This window comes from Pseudopodoces humilis, chromosome 3 (genome assembly GCF_049639895.1).
Source record: "Pseudopodoces humilis isolate 2021_Gansu_Grassland_sample_001 chromosome 3, ASM4963989v1, whole genome shotgun sequence".
Classification (NCBI taxonomy): Eukaryota; Metazoa; Chordata; class Aves; order Passeriformes; family Paridae; genus Pseudopodoces; species Pseudopodoces humilis.
In genome coordinates, this window is record NC_142202.1 from 25,883,866 (window position 1) to 25,901,031 (window position 17,166).

Genomic DNA, 17,166 nt, shown 5'->3' on the forward strand with positions numbered 1-17,166 from the left:
GAGCACCACAGAGAATCAAGTTGCTAAGGCTAGGCAGGTGGGATGGGAAAATATTTCCATCCAACACGCTTTCTCCTAAAGGCATCAGGAATAATTTTAGTCCATGTATCTCAGGAGACTGACACAAAGTCCCCTTGAATAAAGTGGGGGATTTTTATTAATATCAGCTGGCATTTGTTGGGGAGCTAAAAGCCTGTGTGAATTAAATCAGTGAATCAGAAAAGGAAGAAGATGGAGTCAGGCCCAGGCTGAACTTCAGCAACTTCAGAAAGCAACAGAGTATGTTTCAATCAAAGGAATGAAGACCAGAGCCCCAGCTTCCGTACCTCCCCCTCTGTAATCCCTTTGTAGGCTGCTGCAGTTGGATATACTAAGGGACTCAGCTGCTAGGGGGAAAACAGCACTTTCCCCATTCTAAAAAAACAACTTCCAGCCACCCCTTTCCCAAACCAGAAACTACATCAGTGGCTCTCCAGGCTTTGCCATCCTTATAGATTTAAGTAAAGGAAAAGGTATCTGGAGTCCCAAAAGGGACAATTTTCATGTCACAGGCAGTATCTTATGCTCGATTTCCAGCTAAAACACTCAAAAATACTGATTTATTTCTAACTTTCAGAGGGAACACAAGAAAGCATGCCACAGCAACATAATCCTTCATAAAATTAGGCCAATAATAATATTTTTAAAAATTTTGTCAATGGTTTGTTCATATCGGCTGCAGAAAAAGACAGAGAATGACACGTCCCTCATGTCAAAACCCCCAACAGCAATAAAACCAGCATGAAATACAGGGAGTTTTTAAGGGGGTGTTTTATCAACCTTCTTCCCCTCTACCTATTTTCCCAGGAGATTGCAAAAAAAAGCACAAAGATATAGAATGAGAGGACCTGAGGAGAAGAAGGCAGATCTCCAAGGTATTGCCCATCCCAGCCCTCTGCTCCCTGACAGCTCCCACCTTACCAGATGAAGTGGTGGGTTCCTCACTGTTCCCCAGCCTGCCTCTGAAGCACACATCCAAACACATCAGAGGATTTGGTGAGATCCCATCTCCTGTATTTGCATGGGACAGGCTGGACCAGGAAGCTCAGCACAAGACTGAAGGTTGAATGCTAACTTCCTAGGGCATGATGCTGTTCACTTACCCATTCCCTGTGGAAAGGTAAACAATTCCTGGGAATCTGAAAGCTCCAAAAGGCAAAGGCTTTCCAGAGTGAGAGACTTCTTTTCTTGACACCATGGAGAAACCAGATGTAATGATGACATCATGTATAAATGCTATAATAGATGATCCTTGAAAGGTAAACCTAGTTTGCACTGAACTGATTGCAAGTGCTCTGAAAATACTGTGGAGCTTTAAGCTGCTCTCAAAAATTACTACTGAATTTTTGAAGTGGGGTTATTTTCAGAAACATAAGGCAAACACACTTGACTAGACAGAGGTAGCAATATCAAGTGCATCCTCATTTACATTAAAAAGTAATTGCTTTCCATAGTGGAAAAGTTAAGGAAGCAAAATGTATTGTTTAAAGCTACACTTGATTAGCTGAGACAGATCTTTACATGTGCCAATTTTTATGTTTTACTCCTGAGATATCCATCTTTACTAGTAACATGTTTTATGGGTTTATTAAAAACAGTACATTATCTTATTGTACTTAACTGCAAATAATTCAAACAGAATGTTGGAATATTTCCTTTGCAAATTGTAAGAAAAAAATGTTATCTTTCCAAAACAGTTGTTTTAGAAAAATCCTAAATATTTCAGAAACCATTTCAATAGTCAAGCAAAGTCTTAACACACAGTGAAAATACAATTCTTTAATACTTGTGGATCTTCACCTGACAAGTTGTTGTACAACAGCTTCTCCTTTTTCAGAGGGGCTCTCTAGAAAAGCTCTGGCTTTCAAGTGCATTGAATGCCATCTGTCAGCAGAGCCTACCCCATAGAGGCAATTCTCATGCCTACAGAGCAGCAGAGAAGTTCAATTCCAATCCAAATATTTCCCCTTTCAGGCAAGACATTTTAGTTTTTTTACTAACATAAATAAATAAAAAGCAATTACTCTGTAAAAGAAATCTCATATCATCAGAATTAGAGCTGCGTAAAATATTGCATCTTTTGGTGTAGTCAAATGAAAATACTAATAGGAATAAAAATAATAATTAATTTTCAGTCTTGCTAAGTTTATTTACTAATCTACTTGTCACACTTATTTTCAGAAGATCAAACACAAAACATCAAAATTTCCTACTCATTGAAAACCATGGGTGTTGACCTGTTCCATCCATGACACAGCTACCACAGCCTGTGCTATTCTTAAAGCTCAGAAGCGGCAACCACCAAACTAGGATAATTTTAAATACTGCTGTTGAAAACACCTTTCAGTTGAACTCTGAAACTCTGCGATGTGAGTGCTGTGGTTAATTTCAAGTTAACTGATTGGGAAAGGACTTCTAAATCATGCCATTCATAAGAAATAAAAATCTACTTGAAATGAGTCCAAGACAAATGTTTTTTACATACAGACTCAAATCTAGATTTTGAAATCATGCAAGACTGTTAAGTCAAATCAGTTATTCCTTCCTCACAAACTCCATTTTCAAGCATATTTCATTCCATTTTATAAGTCTCCCAACATTCAATGACATTTCTCTCTAGATATATGTTTAGGTCATATGAAGACAAGTATGGCATTTATAGGTCCATTCAAGATTAACTATATGAAATAATTAATGTACAATGAACAAACACAACCCCAAAGCTGAAGGTCAGACCCCATTAAACATATCACTCTTCATACTTACAGGAGCCCCTGTTAACTTGTACAGGATATCTGAATATTTTGCTATCTGGTCCTCACAATGTGAGGTGTTTTGTGTGTGTTTTAGAAGTTAAGCAGCCTTTTGTGGCAGTACCTTTAAAGCAAAGTGTTACCTGGTGTGCCAGGAATGTCCTGTTTTCTTTTGAGAGGAGGCTGCCAAGGTACTGAATTACCATCACGTGCCTTTCATAACCGCTCACTATTATCAGCTTCTCAGTTTCATCTCTTAGATCAGCAGCAATTTCTGAAAAGTATTTATTTTCTTTGCTAGCCCAGTAAAGGGCTGTCACAGCACATTGGATTACACCAGCAAACAGGCCCACTGGAGCAGCAAGATGCTTGTCCCTCCCAAGCCTTCTGCAACCCTGTGTGGGCACTGCTGGGGGTGCATGGCTGGGTCACTCAGAGAGGAAGAGGAAAGGTGGAATGCAGTTTTCCATGCCATGTGTAGGTTTCATCTGCTGCTATGGACAGTGACAATCCTTGCAATGGTAGTGCCCAAGGGGAAATAAATTGCTGGTGTACTGCACTAGGCTGCAGCAGACAGCAGGTAGGCTGGCAGTATTTTTCCCAGAGAAGGATGATTTCATTGCCTTGTGACAAAATTGAAATCTTCTTCCCTCCACTTTACAAAACAAAGAGCACAGGAGCAGACCAAAAAGACCCTGAACACTGTACCAGGCTGGGGAAACCTTTCCTGTCAGCTGCAGAAGAGAACAGCTGAGAACCCACCCGCAAGTGCCAGCAGAGAGAGCAGGAGTTGGTTTGGGAGAGCAGGATGCAGTCTGGGTTACATCTACTGAAACCTGGGGCAACCTCTGCAGTGCCCTGGCAGCTTGGAGGCTGTTGGCTCTGGGGAGCACCTGCCCCAAGAGCCATGCTGGTGTGCTTGCCTCCTCTGTACCTGTTCTGTTTCCTGTGCCAGAATCGCTTTTCCACCACCTCTTCACTGCCCATGCCTGAGACACAGGCTGAATTAGCAAGAGCATAGCTCCATTCCCATTGGGAATCTCACCTATCAGCAGCAGGCAAGACAAATGATGATTTTGCACTTGCAGCCAATTGTTCCGCTGGACAGATTTCTAAGTGAAATCAAAGCCTTAGACAGGGGCATCTCATGGCCATTGCATGGACTACTCTAAAACTGGGACAAATCTTAGAGTCGAGTGGCCTGACCAGTTCCCCTCCACCTAAGAAGTGAGTTTAGTGCTACACGTGAAGGTTGTCCCCCCAAGGTCATCCCTCCATCCTTATCCTTCCCAACATGCACAGAACAAATCACCCTGACACGACCTGTGGCACAGAAGACCTCAGCAGGCAAAGAGAAACTTTTTATATTTCCAAGCGCTCCTGCACACAGCACTTCAAAGAAGGTAAAAAACTCTTTGTCTCACTGTTTCAGACTGATGGCTGTCACCACTGTGTGTTCTCCATGTAGAATCAATTAGTAATAGCCAGTCTCTGGTGACTCTGCAGAGGAGGGCTTTCTTCCTCTTCTGAAAGGCCGTCAAGGTTTTCTCATCAAAGGATTATGCCTATGACAAGAAAGGAAAGTAATTTAATATAAGCTGAAAGGGAAATGGAAAACTCCCCCACCTAAGGCTAAAGCAGAGACTGCTGTATTTGGAAACACCACTATAATCTTCAAAACTATTTGTCACCTCTGCCTCAAAAAAATTTTCAACCATAAAATTCTAAAACCCTTTAAAAACGGCCTTTCCAGAGCATACATGTGTAAAGGGGTAAATTGGCTTAGGTCAACCCATGGCCACTAGCATAGGTCATTCCTTATTTCAGATACAGTTTTGTTATTTGTCCTGTATGGAAAATTGAAAACCACTGTAGACAGAAGTGAGGCTTTTAAATCCTGCTTAGACTCTTCCTAGACCCTCTTTTCAGTTGTTATAAATTAGAAGTCAATAGATCTATGTAGTTTACAGCAGTGAGTTTCTGACCCACTGAGTCTAAAACAGGAAACAGGTTTATAAGACAAATGGCCACAAATTTCGTATTACTTGGTATATTTGTTTAACATATGCATTCTTTGGGCAGCATACCGCAAGTATTGCGTTCTGTCACAAATATTTGGTGAAGAAAACTTTTTAAAATATGATATAATTTGTGGATGACCATGGATTCTTTAGTGTGTCCATTCTTTAAATTAGTCTGACTGATGGCTGCATCCCTTTTTTCCTTCCCCCCCCCCCCCCCCCACCTTTTGTGGTCATACATTTTATTTACCAACCTATTTTGTGAGAGTTGGAGGAACAGTACTGTCTGTGCTTTCATCACACAGAGCAGATTCCAGAGACATTTTAGTACAATTCAGAAAGAGAGCTTGGCGGGTCTTCCCTGACACGGTAATTCACATAGGCTTAAGACTACCACTCAGACAGAAAGAGAAAACAAATATGAGTGGAGCAACAATTTTCCTAATTGTTTACACTTTCTGTGAGAACTTATTCATGAAACTTGTGGCACTCTACTTTTTTATATGCTCTCACAGAATAAAGCATTTCAGTAAAGAAAACAGACATGGTGGTAGTTTCCAGTTGGGTACTGTTTTCTCATTGTGCCCATAGTTTCAGAGACAAAGAATCTCCCTCTGCCTTCTTTGCTCACCCTGCATGTCATGGACATGCACGGTCATGTCATGAGGTTTTGAGGTGACAAAAAGAACGATTAGAACAAAGCAAATCAGCTAGTAAATAATCACCATTAAAAATCTACCCAACAAAGAAGGAGAAACAAAGCAGAGCAAGCAAGAGGAGAGCAGGTAAGGGGTTGCTTAGGCCCTATCAGACAGAAAAACAGACAGAGCACTCCCATCCCACATGGTGCCACTAACTTCTGGGGCACAATTTCACATGGTAAAATGCCAAATCAATTTTTAAATGTCTTGTCATCCTGAAGTACTTTGTATGTATGAGCCTTTTTTTTTTTTTAATGAGGAGAAAGTAATTTAGATTCCAAAGAGACAATTCAAATTCATCAAAGACTGAGTGTTTTCAGATCTGGCTTATCTGGATTCCAAATTAATCCAAAACTTGTATAAATCCTGAATCGAACTTAACTGAGATTTAAAAAAGTTAAAAAGCCTCTGTAACAAGTGGCTCCAGATGAAAGCACCGAATTGTCACCAAGGAATTTCTCTTGCCATTATTTCCATCTTAAGTATAAGCAGAAAAAACCAGAAGAATCTAACTGGATAGCCTGAGAAAAGAAATACTTTAAAATTTGTATTTAATTTTGTTCTTTTGCTCTTGCTCACATCCACATCAAAATAATGCTGGAGAGTGAAGAGTGCTTTCCCAGTGTGCTCCCAGAGGGATGATTGAGTTGCCTACGGTAAGGGCAAACTTTCTTGGACAAGAGACACAATTTCCTTTGCAGCCTCTACAGAACTACAAAAAGCTCTTCTGGATGCAGGAGCCACCAGCGTTATTGGCTTTCCACTCCAGGAATAAGACGTATTCCTTCAATCAAAAGTTTATGTAAAAAATAATAAAACAGGATAAAAATCACATAATGCAGTAGATATAAAATAGTCCCGGGTAGCAGGGTAAAAATTTGAGTAAACCTGACCTGATTTAGCATCTGTGGGGTTTGTAGAAGTAATCAGTCCTTAGGAAATGTATGACTTAAGAGGGCATTAAGGCCTAGTCTAACGGATGATCCTACTTCAGGAATGCCACAGAAACAAGGAAATGGAAGTGAGGAAAAAAAAAAAGGAACAAAAGAGGTTAGAAGACAGGCTCCATTTGAGGGCAATATGTTATTCCCATCAAACTGTTTCCACTCTGAGTTTTCATACTTGAGAGGTTGGATAAGCCTTGGACAAGCCTCTGACCTTTTAAATGCTTAGCTGAATCTGGAATTCCAAACCTTTTGAACATATTCCATCATAAACACTAACACACAAACAGATTCCACATAAATATTAAAGGCAAAAGGCATAATTTACAAAAATGTCAGTGTGCCAAAGAATACTACTGAACCTGTACAAAGATGTTTTTTTTACATGTACCACACTCTGAAAAGTAGCTAGAACTAGCTCAAGGCTGCTTTTAGAAGTGTTTCACTACAGCCAGTACTGCTTCAGTGCGTCCCCACAGATACTTGGGTTGAAGTGTACAAAACTCAGGTGTTTCACTTTGCATCAGACTGCATTGATATCTCCTTCAAGTTTGAGATCCTGAGATGATCGCCTGAACAAATCAGCTGAAATCTCCTGAAGTCTGGCAATAATAATAACAACAACAACAACAACTATTATTATTGTTATTGTTGTTTTTATTGTTATTATTGTTATTATTTGTATTCAGAAGATTAGCTATGTTGTCTTTGTGACAGACATATTACAAGGAAACAGTTTGCTTCAGATAATATATATTGTATTCCAGTCCTGCTAAAAGGACTAGAGGAGTTCAAGGTTACTTACTAGATCCATGTGTAAGATTCATAAGGCTCCTCATTTTTCATGATATCAGCATACTTGTAAATTGTATCTGTTCAAACCACTTAAAACTTCCCTGTTCCCCGGAAGCACCCATGAATACAATTTTACAGGTACACCTTAGTTCAAAAAGCAGCAACAATAACTGTTTTTATCATTCAACAGAAAGATGCAGGCCATGTTTTCCATATGCTCTTATTATAGCAGTCTAACCAGAAAAAGCGAGCATACTGGAGTTTACCACAGCCTATGTGTGCACATCTTTACATTCAAGCACTGCACACAGACTTTCTGCCACCAAGAATCAGTCACATTGTTGACACCCACCTATCTACATTCAAGACATTATTCCACAGCCACCAGTCACCACGTGAAAATGCAGTTCAAAGAACTACAGAGATTTGGGTAGCAGAAATAATGTGGTTACTGGGAGAAAGTTTGTGGAAATGTATTGGCAAGATTAGGGGAAGAGCATTTCCTGTAATTTGCTGACCACCAAATTAAATGTATTGCTAGAGCTGACATGTAGTCTGTTTTCAGCTCTATGTACATACTGAGCTCAAAAAAACTGGGCACTCAGTGGCAGTGTCCTTTTCCTAGAAAAGTATGGTTGAATGAATAAGATTTATGAAATTCAGACACATCCTTTCCAGAACAACTATAACTACCCCATCTGTGCCTCTGCAGTACTCAGAAATACTTGCTATGTTCTTGATCTTTTCATAGTATATCTGAGCAAGAGTCATTTGTAGCAGCCATAGCATAGACATAAAAAACCTTTAAAAGTTTCAGCCAGGTAATATTCAAATGATCCATTCAAATGGTCTTCTGGTCATTTGAAGGCAAAGAACTATAGTTGATTTCACCTTGAAACAAGTTAATAAGATTTTAGCTAAATAAATATGATTTCTAAGCATATATTTTGCTTAATTTTATAAATAAACCAGGGGTCACATTCTGGATTAATGCATGACACAATCCAACTTTGTCATCTTTCTCTCTGACATCATGACAAACAAAACTGGCTTCTCATGGGGAACTCATAAAGCTCGTATGACTTGCATTTCTTTCAAGAAAGTGTCAATATATTAATTCATCTGAGCTACCTGCCAGAACGCTACCCATATTTTTCTCCAACCCAACTCCTGCTTCAAGGGCACAAAGGGTAACTTGGGGATGCTGCTCTTATTTTCTCCTTCCCAAACTAAGCTCTACCCTTGCCCTCTTTCACCAAGTCGTTGTAGATGCCAAAACGTCACAAGTCAGAGCAAAGTCACAAGTCCTCAGCAGCAGCAAGAGTAAGTCACAAGTGGAAAGGGACCCAAAGAATGTCTTTGTCAGGGCAGCCATTGGGCAAGGCTCCTCTCAAACACGTGTGCACTACAAACACATATGAGGCTCCAGACTTCAGTAAATGGTTGAACAAGTTTACTGACATGACTCATTCTATTGCTATGTCTAAACCAAATCAATTTTAGCTGCTCGGCTTTGATGAATGTTAAAGTCATAGCAACCATAAAAAAATAAGAAAGGCACCTGAAAACATTTAACAACATGGGAAAAATATGGGGTTTAGCTGAAAATAAACAGAAGAAATTTCAAAACAAAGAACAAGTTTATTTGTTCTTTCCCAGAAAGATTACCTTCTCTCATAAAAAGATCTTGTTATTAAAGTTCCTTTGCTTCCCCAGCAATGGTATCGTGGTTCTGTAACATTCTTAGTCTGGTCAAAGGCTATGTGGGCCACAGAACCAAGGCAATGACAGTGTTTATGAGAGCTGGAAGCAAGATGAGGATGAGAAAGATGAGGAGAGACAATATTAGTCATCTACAAAATAAAGAGCTAGGAGGGCAAAATTGCTGAAGGGTAGATAGAGCTAGTAGTGCAGAAACACCGTCAATTTCTTTTTAAGAAAAGGGAAGAGAAAATTGCACATGCTCAAAGAAAAGTCCTTGAAAGTACCTGACAGCCAGCTCTGACTGAAGGGGAAATAGAAATTAATTTGGAGCATTAATTTTAGATCCAGCAAATTCTTATTCTGTTAACCCCTTTTGTTTAGTAAATTCCCTTCAAAGTGTTTTTCCTGATAAGGAATTTCAGGGTCCAATCTCACAGGAACTTGTAGGACTGGGATTTTATCTAGTGGGCTCTGCTGTTGACCGTTTCAGCTGGCGGAAGTCATAGTAGCTGGAAACACCAAACTACATCTATGTCTACACTTTATATATGTTCCTATTCTTAGTTTGAAGTCATTGCTGAAGTTCTACACAGGAGGTCACAATTTCGGCATCAGATACACTATTTTCCATCCACCAGCTAGAACCTAACAAACATTGCCTTAAATAAATTTGTGCCCATGCCAAATTCAAAATTAACTTCCCAAGCCAAGCTAGGGTTGATGGGATGGGGCCAAGGGGCCCACAACTCTGCTATTCAGCTAATGGAGCAGTCTCAAGCTGCCAATCCAACAAGGGAGACTTTTTTATTTAACATATACATTATACAACGTGTGCAATATTTTCCACATTCAATGAGAAGACTTTATTTATAAGCTGCCTGTGTTGAAATGGTCTCTTATTACATGGAAGCAGCAAGCCAGGTTAAGCCTGGAAATGAACTCTCATTTTCTCCTTCACTGCAACATTCAGTGACATTTTGCTCATTCACTCCAAAAATATTTTACAGATGGGTTTGGACATTTAGGCCCTAGAATAATGAATTATATTCACAAATCTTTTCACCTTGTTCAGTCTTCATTACTTACCGGAACAGACAGTGAGATACCAAGTTTAAGGAACTGCATCTGTCTCCAAGAGGAGTACCTATAGTGAAGATATACAGATTCATTTTCAGCCAGAAAAGTGTCTTTTGTCTTCACAACAGTTTCAAATGGATCAACATTTTGCAGATAGGTTTCATATATAATTTTCAGTCTTTTCTACTAATGGAAAATTGCGTTAGATTCTTTAGAGTTTGAAAGAACAGGCCAAACCTTCACATCTATGCTGACTGCAATATGAATTGATATACAAATAGTAAAAACGATGTCCATAATTCTGTCTTCATTCATGGGCCTGGGATATTTTCTCTGAAAATTCCTAGGTCCAGATTCACCTCTGATATCAGTCAAATTTCTCATCACACAGGAAACTAGTCAACATCAAAAAAGAAGTCAGTGCATGTATGAAATTTTTGTAATGCTGTGCAATAATAATTTATTATGTAAGCCTTTGGGATATCCTGCAAGTGTATATATAATTAAAATGGCCATTCAATTTCTAGATTCTTGATCTCATGGCAAGTGCTTTTGCTACACCTAAGACATTCAACAGATGGTTTAGAGTAACAAATTCCAGAAGAATTTTCTGAACTGTGAATCCTGGTCCCACAGAAGCATCATCTACCAGCTTTGAATTAAATATATATTCCTTACTGAGAATCATATTTTCTAACCTCAGTATCTTCTCTGTATTTCCTATTGTTGGATTTAAATTACTTCTTGCTTGGAGAGTTCTCACAGAGCCAAGAACCACTGGCGGCTGTGAACACTATTTTGTCTATCTGTCATTACTCAGGTACTCTCCAAGGAATTCATGGTGCGATTACATAAACTAGTGCATTGTCCTGTGGAGATAACAGATATCTCTGAACAAACCAGTTGTGCTGCAAACATGACTAATTCAGGCTGATAGCTTTAATTCGAGCTCTGGTACAACCTTTCCACTCCAGGAGAGACCAGATTCCACTCCACTGTTGCAACAGATGTTTGCTTAACGGAGGATGTACATTACCCTCAGCAATTGGTGCGTAATTATTCAAATGCTCTATAAATGGTCACTTTGTTTAACTCTCTCTCTCTCTCTGATCAGGGAACAGAGACTAATTAGGAAAGAGGAACAATTAGCAACAAAGGACACTTTTGAAATAGGCCTACAGAGGAAGGAATCTTTTGTTTACATAAAAAAAAGTCACATTGTAGGCACTTAAAATTAGAAGAGTGTCAGGGGAGTTTTAAAATGAAAGGCTGTGGAAAGAGCACAAAAATTGGAATGACTCATCCTCTCCTGGGAAAGCAATAAAAGCTCTTTATCCTTTGAAAAACCCCTAATTTAGTTCTGATATCAATAAAATTCTAGTATGAAACAATGACTTTCCAGTTGCATTTCAATAATAAAATACCATTTATGCAAAATAGACAAGAAAACCACAGGTAAATACTTCTTTCCATGCAAATGGTAGTACAGTACAAGGACTGACCTTGTACTGTCTGGGTTTAAACACTGACAACATGGGGTTTAGGGTCTCTTGGTACTTGAGAAAAGACAGAATGACAACAATATCAATCTGTCAGTGGACACATGCTGAGTGAGATCAGAGCCACTGGAGAGACAGAAAGCACAAAGAAGTGAGGCAATTTGATGGTCTCAGATACATGGGATAACAGAATCATTAGGCTGGAAGAGACCTCCAAGATCATCGAGTCCAACACATGCCCTAACACCTCAACTAAACCATGGCACCCAGTGCCACATCCAGTCTGTTTTTAAACACATCCAGGGATGGTGACTCCACCACCTCCCCAGGCAGACCATTCCAATACTTTATTACCCTTTCTGTAAAAACTGTTTCCTATTATCCAACCTATATTTCCCTTGGTACAGCTTGAGACCGTGTCCTCTCATTCTGTCAGTTGCTGCCTGGAGAAAGAGACCAAACCTGACTACAGTCACCTTTCAGGGAGTTGTACAGAGTGATAAGGTCACCTCTGAGTCTCCTTTTCTCCAGGCTAAACAACCCCAGCTCCCTCAGCCATTCCTCACAGGGCTTGTGATCCAAGCCCCTCACCAGCCTCGTTGCCTCCTCTGGATGTGCTCAAGCGTCTCAATGTCCTTCCTGAACTGAGGGGCCAGAACTGGACACAGAACTCAAGGTGTGACCTCACCAGTGCTGAGTACAGGGGGAGAATGACCGCCTTGGTCCTGCTGGCCACACTATTCCTGATCCAGGGACCATTGGCATTCTTGGCCTCCAGGGCACACTGCTGGCTCATGTCCAGCCAGCTGTCACCAGTACCCCCAGGTCCCTTTCTGCCTGGGCACTGTCCAGCCACACCATCCCCAGCCTGTAACATTGCAGGAGGTTATTGTGGTTCTACAGGATTTGACACTTGGACTTATTAAACATCATCTTATTGGACTCTGCCCATCCATCCAACCATTCCAGGTCTCTTTGCAGAGCCCTCCTCCCTTCCAACAGACTGACACACGATCCCAGCTTAGTGTCATCTGCAAATTTACTAATGAAAGACTCAATACCCTCATCATGCCATCAATAAAAATATTGAACAGAACTGGCCCCAGCACAGACCCCTGAGGAACACCACTGGTCACTGGCCCCCAGCTGGATGCAGCACTGTTCACCACCACTCTCTGGGCCCAGCCATCCAGCCAGTTCTGAACCCAGCACAGAGTGCTCCTCTCCAAGCCATGGGCTGCCAGCTGTTCCAGGAGTGTGCTGTGGGAGACAGTGTCAAAGGCCTTGCTAAAGTCCGAATAGACAACATCCACAGCCTTTCCCACATCCACCAGGGTGAGTCGTAAAAGGAGATCAGGTTGGTCAGACATGACCTGCCCCTCCTAAACCCATGCTGGCTGGGTCTGATACCCTGGCCATCCTATAAGTGATGACACTCAGTATAAACTGTTCCATAACCTTACCAGGTACTGAGGTCAGGCTCACTGGTCTAGAATTACCAGGATCCTCCTTCCTACCCTTTTTGTGAATGGTCACACTGGCCAGCTTACAGTCATCTGGAACCTCATCAGTGAGCCAAGACTGTTGGTAAATGATGGAGAGCGGCTTCACAAGCTCATCTGCCAGTTCCTTCATCACCCTGGGATGATGGATCCCACCTGGTCCCATAGATTTATGAACAACCAAGAGGCTCAGCAGTTCTCTGACTGCCTCCTCCTGGGAAACCATTCTGCTCACTCACACCATCTACCAACTCAGAAGAACAGAACTCAGAAGAACTCCTGAGGACAAGCTGTCTTCCCACTAAAGACTGAGGCAAAGAAGGTGTTAAGCACCTCCATCTTCTCCTCATCTGCAGTTACTAAGTTCCCTCCCGCATCCAGCAGAGAACAAAGGTTGGTCTTACCCTTCTTTTTATCCCTTATGAAAGTTGCTAATTTAAGTTCAAACTGAGCTTTGGCCTCCCTAATTTTTTTCCTACATGCCCTAGCAACCCCTTTAAATACTTCCTGAGACACCTGACCCTTCTTCCTAAGATGATATATCCTCTTTTTAATCCTAAATTCCATTGAAACCTCCTTGCCCATCCAGACTGGATATTTGCCTCATCAACTCATCTTTTGGCACACAGGAACAGTCTGTTCCTGTGCCCTCAAGATCTCTGTTTTGAAGCATGTCCACCTTTCCTGGACTCCTTTGTTTTTGAGGGCTACTTCCCAAGGAACTCTCTGAATAAGTCTCCTAAATTGTCCAAAGTCTGCTCTCCGGAAGTCCAACGTAAAAGTCTTATTGATGTTCCTCCTGATTTCACCAAATATCAAGAACTCTATAATTTCATGATCACTATGCCTCAAGCAGACTCCAACCACCATCTCCCACATCTCCCACCAGCTTATCTCTATTTGCAAACAAATCTAACATAGTCCCTCCCCCGGTGGGCTCACTCACCAGATGCAACAAAAAGTTGTCCTCAACACACTCTAAAAACTTCCCAGACTACCCCTTTTCTGCTGAATTAAGTCCCCAGCAGGTGTCTGGTAGGTTAAAGTTGCCTACAAGAACAAGGGCTGGTGATCCTGAGACATTCTCCAGCTGCCTATAGAATAAGTTGTCCACCTCTTCTTCCTGGTTGGGTGGACAGTAACAGACTCCCAGTATGTCAGTCTTGTTGGCCTTCCCCTTAATTCTTACCCATAGGCATTCAACTTCATTGTCATTAGTTTCAATACCCAAGGGATCAAAAGCCTCCCTAATATAAAAGGCCACCCCTACACCTCTTCCCCCTTTCCTGTCAGTTCTGAAGAACTTGTAGCTATCCAGTGCAGTGCTCCAGCTATGTGAGTCGTCCCACCACGTGTCCATGATGGTGACTACATCATAGCTTTGCTGTTGTACCTTGGCCTTCAGCTCTTCCTGTTACCCATGCTGTGTGCATTGGTGTACATTCACCTCAGCTGGGCTGCTGATTTCACCTCTAACTCAGGCTTACCACCCTTGGGCCTGCTTCCAGAGGGCCCAGCTGCATCCCCCTGCCCCTTCAAACCAAGTTTAAAGCCTTCTCAATGAGTTCTGCCAGTTCATGAGCTAAAATCCTTCTGCCCTTAACAGAGAGATGGAGCCCATTCAGTTCTAGCAGGCCACGTGCTATGTGATCAAAGGCCAGGTTGCCCCATGATTTAAGAACCCAAAATTCTGCTGATGACACCAACCCTTGAGCCACTTGTTGATAATGTGGGCTCTCCTATTCCTTTCACCGTTTTTCTCTGTCATCAAAGAGACTGAGGTAAAGACTACCTGTGCTCCTGCCCTATCAACCACTTGACTCAGTGCCCTAAAGTCCTTTTTCATTGGCCAGACACTCCTCTTTTCAATCTTGTCACTGCCAGCCTGGAGTATGAGCAGAGGGTAATAATCAGAGGGCTGATTCAGCCCAGAGAGTCTCTCAGTAATGTCCTGTAGCCAGGTCCCAGGGAGGCAGCACACCTCCCAGTGGGATGTGTCTGGTCTACATATGGGGCCCTCTGTTCCCCTCAGAAGGGAGTCACCTACCCTTCTTTTTAATGTTAGAGATGGTGACCCATCGGACAGAGAAAGTGTAATTGGGAGGATCACTGGGAATATAATTTTCTTCTACATCATCTGGCTGACCCTCTAGATCCAGGGCCTCATACCTATTCTGAAGTGGCACCCGGGTAGATGATGGGGGTTGGGAGGAATTTTTATTACCTCCCCAAGGAGAGACCCATTTCCACTCCCCTTCATCTATTAGGTGTCCTCCTATTGCCTGACAGTGGGAGGCATGGGAGTTCTTTGGCTCCTGGTGGGCCTCCTTCAAGGGTGGAAGGGCAGAACTCCAGCAATCTATTACCCTTTCCCTAATACTCCTTAGTCTTTAAACGTTTTCCCTAACCTTGGCCACCAGCGAAAGATCACTCACCTGTTCACACTACAAGGAGGCTTCTCCTGCAACGCCCCCTGGTACCACTGATAAGCTCAAACACTCTGAAAGGGTTTCAAGCACAGAAAGGGGTCTGGACAGATGCATCCTTTTTGGAGGGTTCTATTTGGCTACATACACTTGTACTAACTGCAGATTTTGATAGGCCAAAAACCATTGCTAACAAAAAAAACCCCAAAGCCAAGCAACCAACAGAAACACAGCAAACAACAAACTAAAAACCCCACTAGCAGGAGGAAACCTGCAAGCCTGCCTGCTTATCCTGCTTGTGTGAACTGCTTTGCAAATTGTCCTGCCACACCGTCAGAGATGTGCCACGCCCCTGTTTGCCCACTCCTGTTCACTGCACTCCCTAGCGTCTTCTTTTAATCACCCCGTCGCTCGCCGGAGGAAAGCCCCATGCTGAGCCAGAGTGGCTAACCCGAACCAAGTGCTGGACAAGTGCTGTTTCCTGCAGTGACTATATTCTTGAAGCAACTGGTCACAGAACTTCCAAATTAAAAAAAGAAAAAAAAAAAAGAAAAGAAACTGGAGGTTGATTAATTTCTCAAGCCAGAAGATGTTACCTTTGAAAATCTTGACCACAATGTATTGACAATACTTGGGGGACTTAAGATACCAAACCTCAACCAGAAACACTTAATTGGTAAATTAAACAGAAAGAATTAAAAAGAATCAACAGAATTGCTAACAAGTGGTACAGAGGTGTTTTGGTAAAAATACAGGGCTGGCTGCCGATTTTGAAGATTGAGATCAACAAATAGTAGAGCTAAGCACTGGAGTAAAGAGGAATATTAGACACAAGAAAGCATGCTTCAAAACATGCAGTTTGTACACAATGGAGAAAACCATTAAATAATTAAATTAAGGCATGCCAAAAGTAAAGCCGGAGTAACAAAGGACAAATGTGACTTTGAGAAAGAACTTTCCAAAGTAGTAAAAAGTAAAAATAAGAATCTGCTTCTAAAATATCACAAGCAGAAAGCCTGCCAGAGAACCTTTAGGGTTAATAATCAGAGTCTAATAGGAGCACTTGCAAAAGTACAGTTAGGCAAACAAACTACTTACCTGTGATTCATTATTGAGAAACTTATAGAGGACTCTTTTTTTTTTTTTTTTTCAGCAGAATGACATTTTCAAATTGAAAAGTCAGGAGAAAAGTTCTTAAAATAGATCACTAAAACAGTAATAAATTGTCTGGAGCAGGTGACATTTGCCCAGGAGTCCTAAGGAAATTCCTGTACAAAATTCTCAAGCTACTAGGTGGTACAATTTACAGTCTGAATGTGGGATATGGGGTTATAATTGTTAAAGTTGCTAAGGCTTATGCTCAGCGGAAGGCCCTGTGGGAAGGCCCAGCTGCAGGCTGAATGGCTGGACGTCAGCTGTGGGGTGAGAGGCAGTTAGGAGCGAGGACAGAGGCAGCTGAGTGACAGCTGGAAGTGAGATTGTGATTGGCTGGAGGAACACGCGGACAGCGTGTGAGCAGGAAGCTGATTGGGTGATAGGACACATGGACAGTGGCACTGCAACTGAGCCAGCCAATGGGTGCCCTTCTTCTGTTAAGTTCTGCTAGACCTCGGTTTGGTTTCATTTATGTCAGGTGGAAATTAAAAGTATAAAAGGAGGGTGATTTCTGCAACAAAGGGATCTCCTTCAGATGCATAAGGGGGTC

General features: G+C 41.7%; 1 long non-coding RNA gene across 1 annotated transcript; it reads right to left on the reverse strand.

Annotated features, from left to right (window-relative positions):
- Positions 1 to 3,913: 3,913 nt before the first annotated feature.
- Positions 3,914 to 16,792, reverse strand: LOC148184611 (uncharacterized). Its single transcript, XR_015772324.1, has 3 exons — positions 16,560 to 16,792; positions 10,044 to 10,101; positions 3,914 to 4,357 (listed from the first exon to the last, which is right to left on the reverse strand). It is a non-coding gene; the product is annotated as an uncharacterized LOC148184611 (long non-coding RNA).
- Positions 16,793 to 17,166: the final 374 nt, after the last annotated feature.